The sequence below is a fragment of the Meles meles genome, chromosome 3 (assembly GCF_922984935.1).
Source record: "Meles meles chromosome 3, mMelMel3.1 paternal haplotype, whole genome shotgun sequence".
Classification (NCBI taxonomy): Eukaryota; Metazoa; Chordata; class Mammalia; order Carnivora; family Mustelidae; genus Meles; species Meles meles.
The window spans coordinates 46,900,788-46,911,306 of record NC_060068.1 but is presented as its reverse complement, the minus strand read 5'-3'; positions in this window follow the sequence as shown (position 1 = coordinate 46,911,306).

Here is a 10,519-nt window from a genome sequence, read left to right as displayed (position 1 = left end):
CATCTCCCATGCAATGGGAGAGTCTCAGACTATGTTCTTCTTGTCCTGGAGTTAATGCTCCCACCCCCAAAGACTTGACACTCACAGACTGATAGACTATTCTCAGATCTGCCACCCAGGGTGTATTATTATCCCCACTGGCTCAAATCCACCCATAGTGAAGATAACCTCTTGTATTATTATTCACAGACATTTAACTCTCAGTTTCCATTCCAGAATTAGATCTAAGCTTTATCTTTGTACAAACAAAATCCTCTTGGTGCTTTTCTCCCCAAATATAAGCATCTCACTAAGCAGAATTCAAGTTTTCAACTTCAGCAACACAATTTTTTTTTTTAAGATTTATTTATTTTAAGAGAGTGAAAGAGAATGTGGGAGGGAGAGGCAGAGGAAGAGGGAAAGAGAGTCTTAAGCAGAGTCCACGCTTAGTGCAGACCCCCACTTGGGGGCCCAATCACATGATCCTGAGATCATGACCCAAGCCAAAACCGAGAGTCAGACACTTAACTGACTAGCTACCCAGGTGCCCAGCAACACAAATTTTGGAGTTGCAGCTTCTTTTTCCCCTTTCCCTTCACAGTGTTCCAGTGTTTTCGATCACCAAGCAGGGTCCAAGGGCCATGCTTCTGATCTTCTCTTACCACCAAGTAGCCCCTGTAAGTGGTGACATTTCCTAAACAAATGATGTATTTGGGGTGGGGTTGGGGAGTCCATCTGACCTCTCTTTATGTTGTTTCCTTTTTGAAAGAGAGGGCCCTTTGCCTGGCTTTGCCCACTCTGCTCAGTCCTTGATCATTAGACCCGGCAGTCAAGACCAGTCAAGAATTCTGGTCATCTCTACATCTTTTCCTGCTTTGCAGATAAGGCTAATAATCACTACTAACATGCATCATCAGAGGAAGAAAGCTTTAAGTTGTCACCTTAAAATCCAGTAATAAGGGAGTTTCCATTTTCTAAAGATTGTAATTGTTTAGAATTTATGTCCTTATATTTAGGCTTTGGTAATTTCTTGGATGATAAAGGCTGAGTTGGCATCAGGTTTAAATTTAATTTACTTTTAATCTATATCTAGTCTTGGTTAAGGAAACCAACTTAAATACTTCAAAACTTTGCTGAAATTAAATATTAGAGTTTAAACTGGTTCTGCTATTATTTAGCCTTTCTTTCCAAAAGTACGTTTAATTTTTTTTTCCTCTGTGACTTTTGCATCCTGGTAGTTAATTGCTAAAACAATTACTAAAATGATAATTGTACCTAAGACCCTCTAAGAGAAATCTCATTGTATAAAGGAAGAATAAATGAATGAATTAGTTTGCTTAATAGTCAACCCATAACTAATACCAAAAGTTGCTTAATTTGAGCTGAGCTCTTCAAAATAACTTTTGGATAATGTTAAGGAAGATCGCAAAGTCTAAAGATATAACGGTTCTGGTTAGCATACTGTTCTACATCCTTAAAGAAACCTGCCATTTGCTTCGTATTTATTTAAATAAAGGTAAAATATTGACCTTCCTATCTATTCTATAGACTACTATTAACCTTGCCTGAAAGAAGGTGATGATTTTTAGAGTTATGATTGTTAATGGCCTTTGGATGCAGCCTGCACAGGCCTTTAACTCCCCAGTGTAAGTAAGGTTCAGCCCTTTCCAGATGGGAAAATGATAAGGACACTAGGAAGATAGCCGGTCATTCTTGGACAGCTGCCAGAAACTTGCAGCAGAATGAATCATGTAGGGCTGCGGTGCTTTAGCCAGCATTTTTCTGTTTTAATTTATCAAGCCCAAGCTTGTTGACATGAAAGTGAATGAAATTGTTATACAGTGGGCTCTAAAAAGCCAGCTCAAGGGTTTAGTGCAAAAGAGCTCTGACAATAAATAACAAAGAAACTACAGGGAACGTTCTTTCTCCCAGCACCTGCTCTGTTGTTGGAGACGCACCGGCAATTAACTCAAATCCCAATATCAGTATCAACTGGAAAAAGGCCAATTCTTTGAAATATTATAGAGGCTGTGTAATCTGTTGTAGATGATTATCAAAAGGCTAATCCTCAAAATAGTCATTTTAGGTTTTGATATGTGGGGCTGTATTTATTTGTTTACCAAATGTAATAAAATGACAGAAATGACAAAAGAATATTGATACTGCTAGGAGAGTGGCTTTGAAGTCAGAGAAGGTTAATACCACCTTGCTTGAAAAAAATTATTTTCTGGTGACTTGTCCAAAAAGGAAAACAATGATATGAATCACTGAGTAGCCTTCATAAATGAAATCCCTGCGTTTAGCTGAAGGATATAAATCAGGTTTTACAGTAAAAGCAAGCTCGCTGCAATTTCCACTAGGGGGGAAAAAGAGCTGATTAGAGTAAGATGTAGCACGTGCATTAAGAGGGGAAAAAAAATCATCCTTGATGAAAGAGCATTTAACAGCTCTTACTTCCAGTCGATGTTTTGTACATACTGGCTTCTGATTAAATATCTTTCCCCTATTAAAGAATGTTGTATACATTAGGGACATATGAAGTATGATACTGTCTCTTGTCAGCTGAGGATGGGATAGCACAATGTTTCCATTACATATGCTTGGACCCCATGGAACCTAGAAAAATATATGGTTTGTGAGGTCTGTCCCAAAGGATTTTATTGAATGTGCCACAAAAGTTTGTCAGTTGCCCAGGCAGGCCATGCAGATGATTCCGTAGAGCATGGCACCTACCTTCTCTATCAAGAAAGAGAAAACACAAATAAGTATGGATGATACAAATGCAAACTGATACATACTTCTACTAAAGTTAAGAATCTAGCCTAATGCAAGACTTCCCTTACCCTTTCTCTAATCTGTGAATTCACTCATACCTCAGCAAAAACATAAATTAAGTTCCATTTAGTTTCACAAGAATTTAGTCTTTATTTAAAATAGTAAAATCGCATGATACTGTAACCCTGTTGAGTCTAGCCTGTTATGTTTATTATGCTATAATACATATGCTACAAATAAACCATTAGGCCATTCCACACATCATTATTGAAAAAGTCATTTAAAATGGCTATTAATATTATTTAATGATGGTAAAATATGAGACTATTCAATTAACTTTGAAGAAAAATAAAACAATGATTAACATTTTTGAGAATGTATTATGTTCTAGGTATTTTGCTAATTGCTTTATATGCATTGCCACTTTGATCTTTAAATTGTACTTACAGGGTAATTACTGCTATTCTCTGCATTTTACAGATGAGAAAACTGAGGGTTAGAACATTTAACTAATTTGATAGTGTTTACATTTGATTTACTACCAGCAGTTATACTAATCTGAAACAGAGTATCAACATTTGAAAAGAAAAGGTAAAACATTATTATTCGCACATAATGTGATTGCATATGTGAAAAAAGAGAATGAACTAGGTTATTACAAATGAGGATGTAATATATATATAGTCAATATAAATTCTTATATGTAAATAAAAACCAATAAAAACATAATGGAAGAAAATATTTCAATCATAGTCCCAAGCAATACCTTTATAAGGAATCTGGTGAAAATTTTTCATTATTAATTGAAAAAAATAATAAAAGCCTTCATTAAAATGCAGCCTATCCTGTTCCTAGAAATATGGACTCAATATCATTAAGATAGCCATCCTTTGAAAAACCACAAAAACAATAACAAACACAAAAAATGCTATAGAATTTACAAAATGAAACCATGTGACTAGAGTAGCCTGGAAAATAAACACACAAAAATAGCTAGAAATAGTCCAAAGAAGAAAAATAAAGAGTTCTACCAGATAATAAAACATATGCTATAGCTCTGATACCTATAAATTTAATAATGGCTCAGGAGTACACAGAAATATCAATGGAAGAGAATGAGTTCAGAAATCAGTTGGAGTACATATGAGAATTAGTATAAAGACAGCATCTCAAACCAGTGGGGGTAAAGATGAATTTTTTAATAAATCTGTTGTAATTATATTATCATTAAAAAAAAAAAAAAAGCCACGTCCTCAAATCACTCCTTGAATAAAAATACTCTCCAGATGGATCAGTGATTTAAAGTAAACAACAAAGCCATAAAAGTACTGGATGAAAACATGACTGAACTTATTAATAAATAAATAATATATTCCTCCCTTGGGATGGGGATGAACTTTCTAGATAGACACAAAACTCAGAAACCATAAATTTGGTAATTTAAACAACACTTAAAACCTTTCAGCTAGGCCTAAGACATTATAAACAGAAGGCATTTAACAAACTAGATATATATGATAGCAACTAATTTCATCAGTTTTGAAAAAAAACCTTAGAAATTTATTTTTAAAATAGAGAATAATCTAAACAAAAATAGCCCCCCCAAATAATAAGTGATCAAAAAGGGATGCTTCAAAAGAAAAAAAAAAAAGGAGTATATGAAACATTCTCAACTTTGCTGATGTTGAAATAAATACAAATTAAAGCAATGAAAAAAATGTGTAGGTCTATGTACATTGTTAGATAATACTAATTTAAGATAAAATTATATATAATTATAAAAAGTATAATAATTTAAAAATGGGAACAATTTAAATAGAATTCAGTAGGAGATATGTTAAACAAGTTGTGGTATATCTAAATAAAAACAATTGGGGTAGATTCAAATAATATAAAAGATTTTATCACCTAAATCATTTTAAAATTGATAGCTGCCATAAAGTAAATCATTTTAAAATTGATAGCTGCCATAAAATAAAATTTGAAAAGATGCTTATGTGTAGGAAAGTAGAATTACTTCCAGCTACAAATATTCAGAAAATGTGAGCCATCAAGAGTAAAGAGAATTTAAAGATAATGAGAATGAAAAGAAGGGGATTGCATTTCAAGCTAAGAAATAATATGCCCAACTTGAGACTGCTGAGGAAATGAGGAAATGACAGTTTGGTGTGAACTAACCAGTCGGGTACAAGTAGGTTCTTTTCTGAGATCTATTGCATTTAAACCTCTCAACATGCCTTAGAGTTAAATATCATTATTCCTATTTTATTTTTTTCATTATTCCCATTTTACTTTTTTTATTATGTTATGTTAGTCATCATACAGTACATCATTAGTTTTTGATGTAGTGTTCCAAGATTCATTGTTTATGTATAACACCCAGTGCTCCATGTAATACATGCCCTCCTTAATACCTATCACTGGGCCAACCCATCCCCCCACTTCCCACCCCTCTAAAATTCCATTTGTTTCTCAGAGTCCACAGTCTCTCATGGTTCGTCTCCCCTTCTGATTTCCCCCTCCCCTTCACTTTTCCTTTCCTTCTCCTAATATCCTCCATTGCTATTCCTTATGTTCCACAAGTAAGTGAAACCATATAATTGACTTTCTCTGCTTGACTTATTTCACTCAGCATAATCTCGTCTAGTCCCATCCATAATATCCCATTGTGTATATGGACCACATCTTCTTTATCCATTCATCTGTTGAAGGGCATCTCAGGTCTTTCCACAGTTTTTCTATTGTGGACATTGCTGCTATGAGCATTGAGGTGCATGTGACCCTTTTCACTACATCTGTATATTTGGGGTAGATCCCCAGTAGTGCAATTGCTGGGCCATAGGGTAGCTCTGTTTTTAACTTTTTGAGGAACCTCCACACTGTTTTCCAAAGTGGCTGTACTAACTTGCATGCCCACCAGTAGTGTAAGAGGGTTCTCCTTTCTCCACATCCTCTCCAACATTTGTTGTTTCTTGCCTTGTCAATTTTTGCCATTCTCACTGTTGTAAGGTGGTATCTCAATGTGGTTTTGATTTGAATTTCCCTGATGGCTAACGATGATGAGCATTTTTTCATGTGTCTGCTAGCCATTTGTATGTCTTCATTAGAGAAGTGTCTGTTCATGTTTTCTGCCCATTTTTTGACTTGATTATCTGTTTTTTGGGTGTTGAGTTTGAAAAGTTTTTTATAGGTCTTGGATATCAGTCCTTTCTCTGCAGTGTCATTTGCGAATATTTTCTTCCATTCTGTGGGTTGCCTCTTTGTTTTGTTGACTGTTTCCTTTGCTGTGCAGAAGTTTTTTATCTTGATGAAGTCCCAAAAGTTCATTTTCCTTTTTGTTTCTCTTGCCTTTGGAGACATGTTTTGAAAGAAGTTGTTGAGGCCAGTGTCAAAGAGGTTACTGCCTATGTTCTCCTCTAGGGTATTGATGGATTCCTGTCTCACATTGAAGTCCTTAATTGAAGTCATTATTCCCATTTTAAAAGTAAGAAACCGAGACTTGGAAGCTCACCCAGGTTCTCATAGTGAATAAAGATGACATTTAAATTGGGTCACCATGTAATATATTCTGTAACTTGGGACACTTTTGAGAATGAAAGGGACAACAGACTTAAACTCATTCTATCATGGTAAACAAGGGAGAAAGCCCACCCTACATTTGCACCAAAGTCTGTCTTCCAAGCCTACACTCAGGGCTCACTTATCTTCCCCATGTAACCCATACCAAGTATTTTCATTTAAAACCGTTTCACGGGGACACCTGGGTGGCTCAGTGGGTTAAGCCTCTGCCTTCAGCTCAGGTCATGGTCTCCAGGTCCTGGGATTGAGCCCCACCCCAGGCTCTCTGTTCAGCAGGGAGCCTGCTTTCCCCCTCTCTCTACCTGCCTCTCTGCCTACTTGTGACCTCTCTCTCTTCAAATAAATAAATAAGTAAAATATTAAAAAAAAAACAAACAACTTTTCATGGGGCACATGGGGGGCTTAGTCAGTTGAGCATCTGACTCTTGGTTTTGGCTCAGGTCATTATCTCAGGGTCCTGGGATCCAGCCCCATGTGTAAAGCTCCCCAGACTCAGCGGGAGTCCACTTCAGGTTCCTCTCTTTCTGCCCCTCCCCTGTGCTTGCACACACGAGCTCTCTTTCTCTCTCTAAATAAACAAATATATATTTTTTTAATTACAACTTTCTCATGACAGTGCTCTATCAAACATTGTTCTGTATAAAAATTGGGGATGAATAAGCCCTGTTCACTCACCTGGCTGACGTCTCTCTCCACAAATTGATCTGCATAGTTTATATTACAGCCTTTCGCCCAGGCACATCTTAAATAACCCAAACCTCAATGTTTCTAGTTTTGTCCTATGGTATTGTTCTATAGAACAATGGAAATAACAACTTCAGAATTTGAATTCCACAGCATTTCTTCCTAGAAAATAAATTTTACTGCTATTCAGCCTAAGCCTGATGTTTTGTAGATGAGGATTCTTAGTTGATTTATCATCATATTGTGAACAATATAAATGACATTATTAAGAATTATTTCCCTTTTGTTGGCTAAGAAATCATTGTTACCTTAAAGTGGTTATTTAGAATCGTGCATGTTTTCAAAATATTTCCCATCAAATATATCTTTGTCAGTGGACTCTATTGGTACATATTATTTTTTTCCCCTCTTATGTTAACCCTGTCATCTTTATCTTTGCCTCCTTCTACCTATATTTTCCTCTTAGGCCCTGTGCATGTTTTCTTTTCATTAGGTACAGGATCATTATATGCACAGTCTGAAAAAGTGCCAGTAATTTTAAGGATGATTGTGTATATATGAGTAGTATTTATTAATTTAATTTATATGAGTAGTATTTGTTTAAAATAACTATTATGTACTTCCTTTATACTTACAAGGTTTCCATGAATATATTCCATATGGAATATGAAATAGGGAATATATTCTATAATCTATCTATAGATAAAGAGAGCCACACACAAACACACATATATAAAACAGCAAAGTCATGATAAATTATTATTTCATACCTTAAAATGTATTATAAAATTTTGGAGGCCTAAATATATTTGGAATTTTCCTTTACCCCCTTCCTGCCAAATATGTTTTATTGTTATTGTAAACAAACTAATTTGGGCCACTCAAACACCTGATTAATGCAATGGATATTTTAAGAAATGTCAAACTCAAACATTTGTATAGAGACTATAAGTAGGAATGTTAGTTGGACCTTGCCCTCCAAGTCCTTCCAGCTGGACTAAGAATCAAACTGACATATGGCAGATTAACAGGAGAAAATCAAATTCAATAGCTTGTGTATGGGAAGCCACACAGACATGGACCAGACAAATTTGGCCAACATGAAGTTCCTATGAGCTAAGGACAGGGGTATGGTCTGAGGATACAAAAGGGAGAAAGACCATGAGCAAGAAGGTAAAAGGAGATGTTCAGGGAAAAAAAGGTTTCCCTGCTACGTAGAAGAGTTTCTTAGGTAAAGACAGGTCTCTGTTAATAGCTCCCTTGCCAGTATAGATAGGAGGTTTAGCGGGGAGGTAAGGAGACTTTCCTGAATTTGCTGGGTTTTGTTTGCTTTTTACTCAAAATAATGTTCATGTCAGAGCAGCCCATCTTGAGGTGGCCTGCCTTTCTCCCTTTCTTCTTTCTCTTTCTTTCCTTCTTTCTTTCTGCCAACAAATTGGCCAGTGCTTTGTGACAGGCACATTGCAGGTGAAGTGAATACAGAGAAGTAAACAAGAGAAGACGACTGACCTCATCAAACTCACCTTCTAGTAGGAAGAAATATGAGTGAATTAAGTAAGTGTTGACAGTGTAAAGTCCTCTGAAGAAAACTTCTTTTTTCAGAAGATGTAAAATAGACATTTTTGGATCAACCAAAGCTGAAAGAATCTTTTTGCCAGTAAATCTACCTTTAAGAAATACTGCAGTTTGCTCTTCAAGATGATGAGAAATAATACCCAGATGTAACAAAAGGGTGAAGAACTCTGGAAATGGTAACTATGTGGCCAAATGTAAGAGAATATCTTTTCTTGAATTTCTTTAAAAGGCAACAACCTTGTGAACATTCATTTAAAATGAGAATCTTGGTATACTATAGATAGATGATAATGTCCTCAATCTGATAAAAGACATCCATGAAAAATGGCAACTAACATCATACTTGTTTTCAATGAAAAACTGAACAGTTCCCTCAGAATCAGAATAAGGAAAGGATATATGCTATCACCACTTTTAATTAATTCTGTTCTCCAAGCCCTGTCCATTTCAGTAGGGGAAAAAATAAATGGAAGGCAGAAAGACCAGGAAGGAAAAGATAAAACTGTCTTTATTTGCAGATGACTTGATGTTTACATTAAAAAATTCTAACATACCTATCAAACAAACTACTAGCCAAATTAATGAATTTAGCAAGGACACAGGATAAATGGTCAAATTAAAAATAGTCAATTAAAAAATCAATTTTATTTCAATATACTAGCAAGGAAAATTCGAAAATAAAACTTAAAAATACTATACTGTTTCTGCATAACAAATTACTGTTAATATAATGGCTAAAAATGCTAATAAACATATATTATCTCATGTAGTTTCTGTACATCAAGACTTTGGGAACAACAGATTTGGGTGATGCTGGGACAAGTTCTCTCAAGAGGTTTCAGTCAGGGTCAGCCAAAGTGGCAGGATTCTGAAGGCTGGAGTGGACTGGAAGATCTTCCAAGAAGGGTCACTCACATGGCTGGCAAGTTGATGCCTGCTGTTGGCAAGAATTCTTGGTTTCCTACTCCACATGCTTCTCTATAGGACCTCTTAGGTGTCCTCATCATGTGCGGTAGCTTCCACCACAGCAAAAAAGATTAAGGCAGAAATCACAGTTTCATTTCTAATTAAGCCTGGGAAATCCTGCTCAGTCATCCCTGACATGTCCTCTTGGTCACACAGGTTAGCTCTATCTAGTAGGGACTGCCTACACACTGGGAACCATACAAAAAGTGAAAATCTACAGGAACTTTCTTGGAGGTGGACTAACACATATACCATTTCTTGTAGCCCTCCCACCCACCAATTTTTTTTTAAGGATAGAAATAAACAAAACGTGTGCAAGACTCCTCACCAAAAACCACAAAACATTGCTTGGGGAAATTGAAGAATTTCTAAACAAAAAGAAAAATATGCCATGGGAATGAATTGGAAGCCTTGATGATGTAAAAGTGTCACTTCTCCCCCAAGTTAATGGGTGATACAAGTCCAATCAAAACCTAATCAGGGGCACCTGGGTGGCTCCATGGGTTAAAGCCTCTGCCTTCGGCTCAGGTCATGATCCCAGAGTCCTGGGATCAAGCCCCGCATGGAGCTCTCTGCTCAGTGGGGAGCCTGCTTCCTCTTCTCTCTCTACCTGCCTCTCTGCCTACTTGTGATCTCTGTCTGTCAAATAAATAAATAAAATCTTTAAAAAAAAAAAACCTAATCAGAATTTTTTATGTAGAAGTTAAGAAGCTGTTTCTAGAATTTATATGGAAGTGCAAAAAGAAAAAAAAAAAAAACAACAACAACCTAAAATACACTTGAAAGATAATTGGAGGAAATACACTTTCTGTAAGAATTATTACAAAGCTGTAGTACACATCAAGAAAGTGGTAGACAAATAAGGACAAAGAAATAGTTCAGTGAAATAGAGAATCCAAAAATATATGTATTTGCTAACTGGTCTATTTGTTATTTAACAATACACCAAGGCAATTTCATA